Genomic DNA, 13,052 nt, shown 5'->3' on the forward strand with positions numbered 1-13,052 from the left:
AGTTAAGACCTTAACCAGTAGGCCAGAGTAGGAGTCTAGACCTTAACCATTTGGCCAGAGTGAGAGTCAAGACCTTAGCCATTAGGCCAGAGTAAGAGTATAACCCCTTAACCATTAGGCCAGAGTAATAGTCTAAGACCTTAACCATTAGGCCAGAGTAAGACTCAAGACCTTAACCATTAGGCCAGAGTAAGAGTCCAATACCTTAACCATTAGGCCTAAGGAAGAGTTAAGACCTTAACCATTAGGCCAGAGTAAGAGTCTAAAACCTTAACCATTAGGCAAGAGTAAGAGTCTAAGACCTTACTCATTAGGCCAGAGTAAGAGTTAAGACCTTAACCATTAGGCCAGAGTAAGAGTCTAAGACCTTAACCATAAGGTCAGAGTAAGAGTTAAGACCTTAACCATTAGGCAAGAGTAAGAGTCTAAGACCTCAACCATTAGGCCAGAGTAAGAGTTAAGACCTTAACCAGTAGGCCAGAGTAAGAGTTAAGACCTTAACCATTATGCCAGAGTGAGAGTCTAAGACCTTAACCATTAGTCCAGAGTAAGAGTTAAGACCTTAACCATTAGGCCAGAGTAAGAGTTACGACCTTAACCAGTAGGCCAGAGTAAGAGTCTAAGACCTTACCCATTAGGCCAGAGTAAGAGTTAAGACCTTAACCATTAGGCCAGAATAAGAGTTAAGACCTTAACCATTAGGCAAGAGTAAGAGTCTTAGACCTTAATCATTAGGCCATAGTAAGAGGTAAAACCTTAAGCACTAGGTCAGAGTAAGAGTCTAGACCTTAACCAGTAGGCCAGAGTAAGAGTCAAGACCCTAACCATTAGGCCAGAGTAAGACTTAAGACCCTAACCATTAGGCCAGAGTAAGACTTAAGACCTTAAACATTGGTCCAGAGTAAGAGTCTAAGACCTTAACCATTAGGCCAGAGTAAGAGTTAAGACCTTAAGCATTAGGCCAGAGTAAGAGTCTAGACCTTATCCATTAGACCAGAGTAAGAGTCAAGACCTTAACCATTAGGCCAGAGCAAGAGTTAAGACCTTAACCAGTAGGCCAGAGTAAGAGTCTAAGACCTTACCCATTAGGCCAGAGTAAGAGTTAAGACCTTAACCATTATTCAATAGTAAGAGTTTGGACCTTAACCATTAGGCCAGAGTAAGAATCTGAGACCTTAACCATTAGGCCAGAGTAAGAGTCTAAGACCTTAACCATTAGGTCAGAGCAAGAGTTAAGAACTTAGCCATTAGTCCAGAGGAAGAGTTAAGACCTTAACCATTAGTCCAGAATAAGATTCAAGACCTTAACCATTAGGCCAGAGTAAGAGTCTAAGACCTTAACCATAAGGTCAGAGTAAGAGTTAAGACCTTAACCATTAGGCAAGAGTAAGAGTCTAAGACCTCAACCATTAGGCCAGAGTAAGAGTTAAGACCTTAACCAGTAGGCCAGAGTAAGAGTTAAGACCGTAACCATTATGCCAGAGTGAGAGTCTAAGACCTTAACCATTAGTCCAGAGTAAGAGTTAAGACCTTAACCATTAGGCCAGAGTAAGAGTTAAGACCTTAACCAGTAGGCCAGAGTAAGAGTCTAAGACCTTACCCATTAGGCCAGAGTAAGAGTTAAGACCTTAACCATTAGGCCAGAGTAAGAGTTAAGACCTTAACCATTAGGCAAGAGTAAGAGTCTTAGACCTTAATCATTAGGCCATAGTAAGAGGTAAAACCTTAAGCACTAGGTCAGAGTAAGAGTCTAGACCTTGACCATTAGGCCAGAGTAAGAGTTAAGACCTTAACAATTAGGCCAGAGTAAGAGTCTAAGACCTTAACCATTAGGCCAGAATAAGAGTTAAGACCTTAACCATTAGGCCAGAGTAAGAGTTCAGACCTTTACCATTAGGCCAGAGTACGAGTCTACGACCTTAACCAGTAGGCCAGAGTAAGAGTCTGAGACCTTAACCATTAGGCCAGAGCAAGAGTTAAGACCCTAACCATTAGGCCAGAGTAAGACTTAAGACCTTAAACATTGGTCCAGAGTAAGAGTCTAAGACCTTAACCATTAGGCCAGAGTAAGAGTTAAGACCTTAAGCATTAGGCCAGAGTAAGAGTCTAGACCTTATCCATTAGACCAGAGTAAGAGTCAAGACCTTAACCATTAGGCCAGAGCAAGAGTTAAGACCCTAACCATTAGGCCAGAGTAAGAGTCTAAGACCTTAACCATTAGGCCAGAGTAAGAGTTAAGACCTTAATCATAAGGCCAGAGTAAGAGTCTAGACCTTAACCATTAGACCAGAGTAAGAGTCAACACCTTAACCATTAGGCCAGAGTAAGAGTCTAATACCTTAACCATTAGGCCAGAGTAAGAGTTAAGACCTTAACCATTAGGCCAGAGTAAGAGTTAAGACCTTAACCAGTAGGCAAGAGTAAGAGTCTGAGACCTTACCCATTAGGCCAGAGTAAGAGTTAAGACCTTAACCATTAGGCCAGAGTAAGAGTTAAGACCTTAACCATTAGGCAAGAGTAAGAGTCTTAGACCTTAATCATTAGGCCATAGTAAGAGGTAAAACCTTAAGCACTAGGTCAGAGTAAGAGTCTAGACCTTAACCAGTAGGCCAGAGTAAGAGTCAAGACCCTAACCATTAGGCCAGAGTAAGACTTAAGACCCTAACCATTAGGCCAGAGTAAGACTTAAGACCTTAAACATTGGTCCAGAGTAAGAGTCTAAGACCTTAACCATTAGGCCAGAGTAAGAGTTAAGACCTTAAGCATTAGGCCAGATTAAGAGTCTAGACCTTATCCATTAGACCAGAGTAAGAGTCAAGACCTTAACCATTAGGCCAGAGCAAGAGTTAAGACCCTAACCATTAGGCCAGAGTAAGAGTCTAAGACCTTAACCATTAGGCCAGAGTAAGAGTTAAGACCTTAATCATAAGGCCAGAGTAAGAGTCTAGACCTTAACCATTAGACCAGAGTAAGAGTCAAGACCTTATCCATTAGGCCAGAGTAAGAGTCTAATACCTTAACCATTAGGCCAGAGTAAGAGATAAGACCTTAACCATTAGGCCAGAGTAAGAGTCTAAGACTTTAACCGTTTGGCCAGAGTTAGAGTCTAAAACCTTAACCATTAGGCCAGAGTAAGAGTTAAAACCTTAACCATTAGGCCAGAGTAAGAATTAAGGTCTTAACCAGTAGGCCAGAGTAAGAGTCTAAGAGCTTCACCATTAGGCCAGAGTAAGAGTTAAGACCTTAACCAGTAGGCCAGAGTAGGAGTCTAGACCTTAACCATTTGGCCAGAGTGAGAGTCAAGACCTTAGCCATTAGGCCAGAGTAAGAGTATAACCCCTTAACCATTAGGCCAGAGTAATAGTCTAAGACCTTAACCATTAGGCCAGAGTAAGACTCAAGACCTTAACCATTAGGCCAGAGTAAGAGTCCAATACCTTAACCATTAGGCCTAAGGAAGAGTTAAGACCTTAACCATTAGGCCAGAGTAAGAGTCTAAAACCTTAACCATTAGGCCAGAGTAAGAGTCTAAGACCTTACTCATTAGGCCAGAGTAAGAGTTAAGACCTTAACCATTAGGCCAGAGTAAGAGTCTAAGACCTTAACCATAAGGTCAGAGTAAGAGTTAAGACCTTAACCATTAGGCAAGAGTAAGAGTCTAAGACCTCAACCATTAGGCCAGAGTAAGAGTTAAGACCTTAACCAGTAGGCCAGAGTAAGAGTTAAGACCTTAACCATTATGCCAGAGTGAGAGTCTAAGACCTTAACCATTAGTCCAGAGTAAGAGTTAAGACCTTAACCATTAGGCCAGAGTAAGAGTTACGACCTTAACCAGTAGGCCAGAGTAAGAGTCTAAGACCTTACCCATTAGGCCAGAGTAAGAGTTAAGACCTTAACCATTAGGCCAGAATAAGAGTTAAGACCTTAACCATTAGGCAAGAGTAAGAGTCTTAGACCTTAATCATTAGGCCATAGTAAGAGGTAAAACCTTAAGCACTAGGTCAGAGTAAGAGTCTAGACCTTAACCAGTAGGCCAGAGTAAGAGTCAAGACCCTAACCATTAGGCCAGAGTAAGACTTAAGACCCTAACCATTAGGCCAGAGTAAGACTTAAGACCTTAAACATTGGTCCAGAGTAAGAGTCTAAGACCTTAACCATTAGGCCAGAGTAAGAGTTAAGACCTTAAGCATTAGGCCAGAGTAAGAGTCTAGACCTTATCCATTAGACCAGAGTAAGAGTCAAGACCTTAACCATTAGGCCAGAGCAAGAGTTAAGACCTTAACCAGTAGGCCAGAGTAAGAGTCTAAGACCTTACCCATTAGGCCAGAGTAAGAGTTAAGACCTTAACCATTAGTCAATAGTAAGAGTTTGGACCTTAACCATTAGGCCAGAGTAAGAATCTGAGACCTTAACCATTAGGCCAGAGTAAGAGTCTAAGACCTTAACCATTAGGTCAGAGTAAGAGTTAAGAACTTAGCCATTAGTCCAGAGGAAGAGTTAAGACCTTAACCATTAGTCCAGAATAAGATTCAAGACCTTAACCATTAGGCCAGAGTAAGAGTCTAAGACCTTAACCATACGGTCAGAGTAAGAGTTAAGACCTTAACCATTAGGCAAGAGTAAGAGTCTAAGACCTCAACCATTAGGCCAGAGTAAGAGTTAAGACCTTAACCAGTAGGCCAGAGTAAGAGTTAAGACCGTAACCATTATGCCAGAGTGAGAGTCTAAGACCTTAACCATTAGTCCAGAGTAAGAGTTAAGACCTTAACCATTAGGCCAGAGTAAGAGTTAAGACCTTAACCAGTAGGCCAGAGTAAGAGTCTAAGACCTTACCCATTAGGCCAGAGTAAGAGTTAAGACCTTAACCATTAGGCCAGAGTAAGAGTTAAGACCTTAACCATTAGGCAAGAGTAAGAGTCTTAGACCTTAATCATTAGGCCATAGTAAGAGGTAAAACCTTAAGCACTAGGTCAGAGTAAGAGTCTAGACCTTGACCATTAGGCCAGAGTAAGAGTTAAGACCTTAACAATTAGGCCAGAGTAAGAGTCTAAGACCTTAACCATTAGGCCAGAATAAGAGTTAAGACCTTAACCATTAGGCCAGAGTAAGAGTTCAGACCTTTACCATTAGGCCAGAGTACGAGTCTACGACCTTAACCAGTAGGCCAGAGTAAGAGTCTGAGACCTTAACCATTAGGCCAGAGCAAGAGTTAAGACCCTAACCATTAGGCCAGAGTAAGAGTCTAAGACCTTAACCATTAGGCCAGAGTAAGAGTTAAGACCTTAATCATAAGGCCAGAGTAAGAGTCTAGACCTTAACCATTAGACCAGAGTAAGAGTCAACACCTTAACCATTAGGCCAGAGTAAGAGTCTAATACCTTAACCATTAGGCCAGAGTAAGAGATAAGACCTTAACCATTAGGCCAGAGTAAGAGTCTAAGACTTTAACCGTTTGGCCAGAGTAAGAGTCTAAAACCTTAACCATTAGGCCAGAGTAAGAGTTAAAACCTTAACCATTAGGCCAGAGTAAGAGTTAAGGTCTTAACCAGTAGGCCAGAGTAAGCGTCTAAGACCTTCACCATTAGGCCAGAGTAAGAGTTAAGACCTTAACCAGTAGGCCAGAGTAGGAGTCTAGACCTTAACCATTTGGCCACAGTGAGAGTCAAGACCTTAGCCATTAGGCCAGAGTAAGAGTATAACCCCTTAACCATTAGGCCAGAGTAAGAGTCTAAGACCTTAACCATTAGGCCAGAGTAAGACTCAAGACCTTAACCATTAGGCCAGAGTAAGAGTCCAATACCTTAACCATTAGGCCTAAGGAAGAGTTAAGACCTTAACCATTAGGCCAGAGTAAGAGTCTAAAACCTTAACCATTAGGCCAGAGTAAGAGTCTAAGACCTTACCCATTAGGCCAGAGTAAGAGTTAAGACCTTAACCATTAGGTCAGAGTAAGAGTCTAAGACCTTAACCATTAGGCCATAGTAAGAGTTAAGACCTTACGGATTAGGCCAGAGTAAGAGTCTAGACCTTAACCATTAGGCCAGAGTAAGAGTCTAAGACCTTAACCATTAGGACAGAGTAAGAGTCTAAGATCTTACCCATTAGGCCAGAGTAAGACTTAAGACCTTAACCAGTAGGCCAGAGTAAGAGTCTAAGACCTTACCCATTAGGCCAGAGTAACAGTTAAGAACTTAACCATTAGTCAATAGTAAGAGTTAGGACCTTAACCGTTAGGCCAGAGTAAGAGTCTAGGACCTTAACCAGTAGGCCAGAGTAAGAGCAAAGACATTAACCAGTAAGCCAGTGTAAGAGTCTAAGACCTTAACCATTAGGCCAGAGTAAGAGTTAAGACCTTAACCATTAGGCCAGAGTAAGAGTTAAGACCTTAACCAGTAGGCAAGAGTAAGAGTCTGAGACCTTACCCATTAGGCCAGAGTAAGAGTTAAGACCTTAACCATTAGGCCAGAGTAAGAGTTAAGACCTTAACCATTAGGCAAGAGTAAGAGTCTTAGACCTTAATCATTAGGCCATAGTAAGAGGTAAAACCTTAAGCACTAGGTCAGAGTAAGAGTCTAGACCTTAACCAGTAGGCCAGAGTAAGAGTCAAGACCCTAACCATTAGGCCAGAGTAAGACTTAAGACCCTAACCATTAGGCCAGAGTAAGACTTAAGACCTTAAACATTGGTCCAGAGTAAGAGTCCAAGACCTTAACCATTAGGCCAGAGTAAGAGTTAAGACCTTAAGCATTAGGCCAGATTAAGAGTCTAGACCTTATCCATTAGACCAGAGTAAGAGTCAAGACCTTAACCATTAGGCCAGAGCAAGAGTTAAGACCCTAACCATTAGGCCAGAGTAAGAGTCTAAGACCTTAACCATTAGGCCAGAGTAAGAGGTAAGACCTTAATCATAAGGCCAGAGTAAGAGTCTAGACCTTAACCATTAGACCAGAGTAAGAGTCAAGACCTTATCCATTAGGCCAGAGTAAGAGTCTAATACCTTAACCATTAGGCCAGAGTAAGAGATAAGACCTTAACCATTAGGCCAGAGTAAGAGTCTAAGACTTTAACCGTTTGGCCAGAGTTAGAGTCTAAAACCTTAACCATTAGGCCAGAGTAAGAGTTAAAACCTTAACCATTAGGCCAGAGTAAGAGTTAAGGTCTTAACCAGTAGGCCAGAGTAAGAGTCTAAGAGCTTCACCATTAGGCCAGAATAAGAGTTAAGACCTTAACCAGTAGGCCAGAGTAGGAGTCTAGACCTTAACCATTTGGCCAGAGTGAGAGTCAAGACCTTAGCCATTAGGCCAGAGTAAGAGTATAACCCCTTAACCATTAGGCCAGAGTAATAGTCTAAGACCTTAACCATTAGGCCAGAGTAAGACTCAAGACCTTAACCATTAGGCCAGAGTAAGAGTCCAATACCTTAACCATTAGGCCTAAGGAAGAGTTAAGACCTTAACCATTAGGCCAGAGTAAGAGTCTAAAACCTTAACCATTAGGCCAGAGTAAGAGTCTAAGACCTTACTCATTAGGCCAGAGTAAGAGTTAAGACCTTAACCATTAGGCCAGAGTAAGAGTCTAAGACCTTAACCATAAGGTCAGAGTAAGAGTTAAGACCTTAACCATTAGGCAAGAGTAAGAGTCTAAGACCTCAACCATTAGGCCAGAGTAAGAGTTAAGACCTTAACCAGTAGGCCAGAGTAAGAGTTAAGACCTTAACCATTATGCCAGAGTGAGAGTCTAAGACCTTAACCATTAGTCCAGAGTAAGAGTTAAGACCTTAACCATTAGGCCAGAGTAAGAGTTACGACCTTAACCAGTAGGCCAGAGTAAGAGTCTAAGACCTTACCCATTAGGCCAGAGTAAGAGTTAAGACCTTAACCATTAGGCCAGAATAAGAGTTAAGACCTTAACCATTAGGCAAGAGTAAGAGTCTTAGACCTTAATCATTAGGCCATAGTAAGAGGTAAAACCTTAAGCACTAGGTCAGAGTAAGAGTCTAGACCTTAACCAGTAGGCCAGAGTAAGAGTCAAGACCCTAACCATTAGGCCAGAGTAAGACTTAAGACCCTAACCATTAGGCCAGAGTAAGACTTAAGACCTTAAACATTGGTCCAGAGTAAGAGTCTAAGACCTTAACCATTAGGCCAGAGTAAGAGTTAAGACCTTAAGCATTAGGCCAGAGTAAGAGTCTAAGACCTTACCCATTAGGCCAGAGTAAGAGTTAAGACCTTAACCATTATTCAATAGTAAGAGTTTGGACCTTAACCATTAGGCCAGAGTAAGAATCTGAGACCTTAACCATTAGGCCAGAGTAAGAGTCTAAGACCTTAACCATTAGGTCAGAGTAAGAGTTAAGAACTTAGCCATTAGTCCAGAGGAAGAGTTAAGACCTTAACCATTAGTCCAGAATAAGATTCAAGACCTTAACCATTAGGCCAGAGTAAGAGTCTAAGACCTTAACCATAAGGTCAGAGTAAGAGTTAAGACCTTAACCATTAGGCAAGAGTAAGAGTCTAAGACCTCAACCATTAGGCCAGAGTAAGAGTTAAGACCTTAACCAGTAGGCCAGAGTAAGAGTTAAGACCGTAACCATTATGCCAGAGTGAGAGTCTAAGACCTTAACCATTAGTCCAGAGTAAGAGTTAAGACCTTAACCATTAGGCCAGAGTAAGAGTTAAGACCTTAACCAGTAGGCCAGAGTAAGAGTCTAAGACCTTACCCATTAGGCCAGAGTAAGAGTTAAGACCTTAACCATTAGGCCAGAGTAAGAGTTAAGACCTTAACCATTAGGCAAGAGTAAGAGTCTTAGACCTTAATCATTAGGCCATAGTAAGAGGTAAAACCTTAAGCACTAGGTCAGAGTAAGAGTCTAGACCTTGACCATTAGGCCAGAGTAAGAGTTAAGACCTTAACAATTAGGCCAGAGTAAGAGTCTAAGACCTTAACCATTAGGCCAGAATAAGAGTTAAGACCTTAACCATTAGGCCAGAGTAAGAGTTCAGACCTTTACCATTAGGCCAGAGTACGAGTCTACGACCTTAACCAGTAGGCCAGAGTAAGAGTCTGAGACCTTAACCATTAGGCCAGAGCAAGAGTTAAGACCCTAACCATTAGGCCAGAGTAAGACTTAAGACCTTAAACATTGGTCCAGAGTAAGAGTCTAAGACCTTAACCATTAGGCCAGAGTAAGAGTTAAGACCTTAAGCATTAGGCCAGAGTAAGAGTCTAGACCTTATCCATTAGACCAGAGTAAGAGTCAAGACCTTAACCATTAGGCCAGAGCAAGAGTTAAGACCCTAACCATTAGGCCAGAGTAAGAGTCTAAGACCTTAACCATTAGGCCAGAGTAAGAGTTAAGACCTTAATCATAAGGCCAGAGTAAGAGTCTAGACCTTAACCATTAGACCAGAGTAAGAGTCAACACCTTAACCATTAGGCCAGAGTAAGAGTCTAATACCTTAACCATTAGGCCAGAGTAAGAGTTAAGACCTTAACCATTAGGCCAGAGTAAGAGTTAAGACCTTAACCAGTAGGCAAGAGTAAGAGTCTGAGACCTTACCCATTAGGCCAGAGTAAGAGTTAAGACCTTAACCATTAGGCCAGAGTAAGAGTTAAGACCTTAACCATTAGGCAAGAGTAAGAGTCTTAGACCTTAATCATTAGGCCATAGTAAGAGGTAAAACCTTAAGCACTAGGTCAGAGTAAGAGTCTAGACCTTAACCAGTAGGCCAGAGTAAGAGTCAAGACCCTAACCATTAGGCCAGAGTAAGACTTAAGACCCTAACCATTAGGCCAGAGTAAGACTTAAGACCTTAAACATTGGTCCAGAGTAAGAGTCTAAGACCTTAACCATTAGGCCAGAGTAAGAGTTAAGACCTTAAGCATTAGGCCAGATTAAGAGTCTAGACCTTATCCATTAGACCAGAGTAAGAGTCAAGACCTTAACCATTAGGCCAGAGCAAGAGTTAAGACCCTAACCATTAGGCCAGAGTAAGAGTCTAAGACCTTAACCATTAGGCCAGAGTAAGAGTTAAGACCTTAATCATAAGGCCAGAGTAAGAGTCTAGACCTTAACCATTAGACCAGAGTAAGAGTCAAGACCTTATCCATTAGGCCAGAGTAAGAGTCTAATACCTTAACCATTAGGCCAGAGTAAGAGATAAGACCTTAACCATTAGGCCAGAGTAAGAGTCTAAGACTTTAACCGTTTGGCCAGAGTTAGAGTCTAAAACCTTAACCATTAGGCCAGAGTAAGAGTTAAAACCTTAACCATTAGGCCAGAGTAAGAGTTAAGGTCTTAACCAGTAGGCCAGAGTAAGAGTCTAAGAGCTTCACCATTAGGCCAGAGTAAGAGTTAAGACCTTAACCAGTAGGCCAGAGTAGGAGTCTAGACCTTAACCATTTGGCCAGAGTGAGAGTCAAGACCTTAGCCATTAGGCCAGAGTAAGAGTATAACCCCTTAACCATTAGGCCAGAGTAATAGTCTAAGACCTTAACCATTAGGCCAGAGTAAGACTCAAGACCTTAACCATTAGGCCAGAGTAAGAGTCCAATACCTTAACCATTAGGCCTAAGGAAGAGTTAAGACCTTAACCATTAGGCCAGAGTAAGAGTCTAAAACCTTAACCATTAGGCCAGAGTAAGAGTCTAAGACCTTACTCATTAGGCCAGAGTAAGAGTTAAGACCTTAACCATTAGGCCAGAGTAAGAGTCTAAGACCTTAACCATAAGGTCAGAGTAAGAGTTAAGACCTTAACCATTAGGCAAGAGTAAGAGTCTAAGACCTCAACCATTAGGCCAGAGTAAGAGTTAAGACCTTAACCAGTAGGCCAGAGTAAGAGTTAAGACCTTAACCATTATGCCAGAGTGAGAGTCTAAGACCTTAACCATTAGTCCAGAGTAAGAGTTAAGACCTTAACCATTAGGCCAGAGTAAGAGTTACGACCTTAACCAGTAGGCCAGAGTAAGAGTCTAAGACCTTACCCATTAGGCCAGAGTAAGAGTTAAGACCTTAACCATTAGGCCAGAATAAGAGTTAAGACCTTAACCATTAGGCAAGAGTAAGAGTCTTAGACCTTAATCATTAGGCCATAGTAAGAGGTAAAACCTTAAGCACTAGGTCAGAGTAAGAGTCTAGACCTTAACCAGTAGGCCAGAGTAAGAGTCAAGACCCTAACCATTAGGCCAGAGTAAGACTTAAGACCCTAACCATTAGGCCAGAGTAAGACTTAAGACCTTAAACATTGGTCCAGAGTAAGAGTCTAAGACCTTAACCATTAGGCCAGAGTAAGAGTTAAGACCTTAAGCATTAGGCCAGATTAAGAGTCTAGACCTTATCCATTAGACCAGAGTAAGAGTCAAGACCTTAACCATTAGGACAGAGCAAGAGTTAAGACCTTAACCAGTAGGCCAGAGTAAGAGTCTAAGACCTTACCCATTAGGCCAGAGTAAGAGTTAAGACCTTAACCATTATTCAATAGTAAGAGTTTGGACCTTAACCATTAGGCCAGAGTAAGAATCTGAGACCTTAACCATTAGGCCAGAGTAAGAGTCTAAGACCTTAACCATTAGGTCAGAGTAAGAGTTAAGAACTTAGCCATTAGTCCAGAGGAAGAGTTAAGACCTTAACCATTAGTCCAGAATAAGATTCAAGACCTTAACCATTAGGCCAGAGTAAGAGTCTAAGACCTTAACCATAAGGTCAGAGTAAGAGTTAAGACCTTAACCATTAGGCAAGAGTAAGAGTCTAAGACCTCAACCATTAGGCCAGAGTAAGAGTTAAGACCTTAACCAGTAGGCCAGAGTAAGAGTTAAGACCGTAACCATTATGCCAGAGTGAGAGTCTAAGACCTTAACCATTAGTCCAGAGTAAGAGTTAAGACCTTAACCATTAGGCCAGAGTAAGAGTTAAGACCTTAACCAGTAGGCCAGAGTAAGAGTCTAAGACCTTACCCATTAGGCCAGAGTAAGAGTTAAGACCTTAACCATTAGGCCAGAGTAAGAGTTAAGACCTTAACCATTAGGCAAGAGTAAGAGTCTTAGACCTTAATCATTAGGCCATAGTAAGAGGTAAAACCTTAAGCACTAGGTCAGAGTAAGAGTCTAGACCTTGACCATTAGGCCAGAGTAAGAGTTAAGACCTTAACAATTAGGCCAGAGTAAGAGTCTAAGACCTTAACCATTAGGCCAGAATAAGAGTTAAGACCTTAACCATTAGGCCAGAGTAAGAGTTCAGACCTTTACCATTAGGCCAGAGTACGAGTCTACGACCTTAACCAGTAGGCCAGAGTAAGAGTCTGAGACCTTAACCATTAGGCCAGAGCAAGAGTTAAGACCCTAACCATTAGGCCAGAGTAAGACTTAAGACCTTAAACATTGGTCCAGAGTAAGAGTCTAAGACCTTAACCATTAGGCCAGAGTAAGAGTTAAGACCTTAAGCATTAGGCCAGAGTAAGAGTCTAGACCTTATCCATTAGACCAGAGTAAGAGTCAAGACCTTAACCATTAGGCCAGAGCAAGAGTTAAGACCCTAACCATTAGGCCAGAGTAAGAGTCTAAGACCTTAACCATTAGGCCAGAGTAAGAGTTAAGACCTTAATCATAAGGCCAGAGTAAGAGTCTAGACCTTAACCATTAGACCAGAGTAAGAGTCAACACCTTAACCATTAGGCCAGAGTAAGAGTCTAATACCTTAACCATTAGGCCAGAGTAAGAGATAAGACCTTAACCATTAGGCCAGAGTAAGAGTCTAAGACTTTAACCGTTTGGCCAGAGTAAGAGTCTAAAACCTTAACCATTAGGCCAGAGTAAGAGTTAAGGTCTTAACCAGTAGGCCAGAGTAAGAGTCTAAGACCTTCACCATTAGGCCAGAGTAAGAGTTAAGACCTTAACCAGTAGGCCAGAGTAGGAGTCTAGACCTTAACCATTTGGCCAGAGTGAGAGTCAAGACCTTAGCCATTAGGCCAGAGTAAGAGTATAACCCCTTAACCATTAGGCCAGAGTAAGAGTCTAAGACCTTAACCATTAGGCCAGAGTAAGACTCAAGACCTTAA

The sequence above is a fragment of the Triturus cristatus genome, chromosome 12 (genome assembly GCF_964204655.1).
Source record: "Triturus cristatus chromosome 12, aTriCri1.1, whole genome shotgun sequence".
Lineage (NCBI taxonomy): Eukaryota > Metazoa > Chordata > Amphibia > Caudata > Salamandridae > Triturus > Triturus cristatus.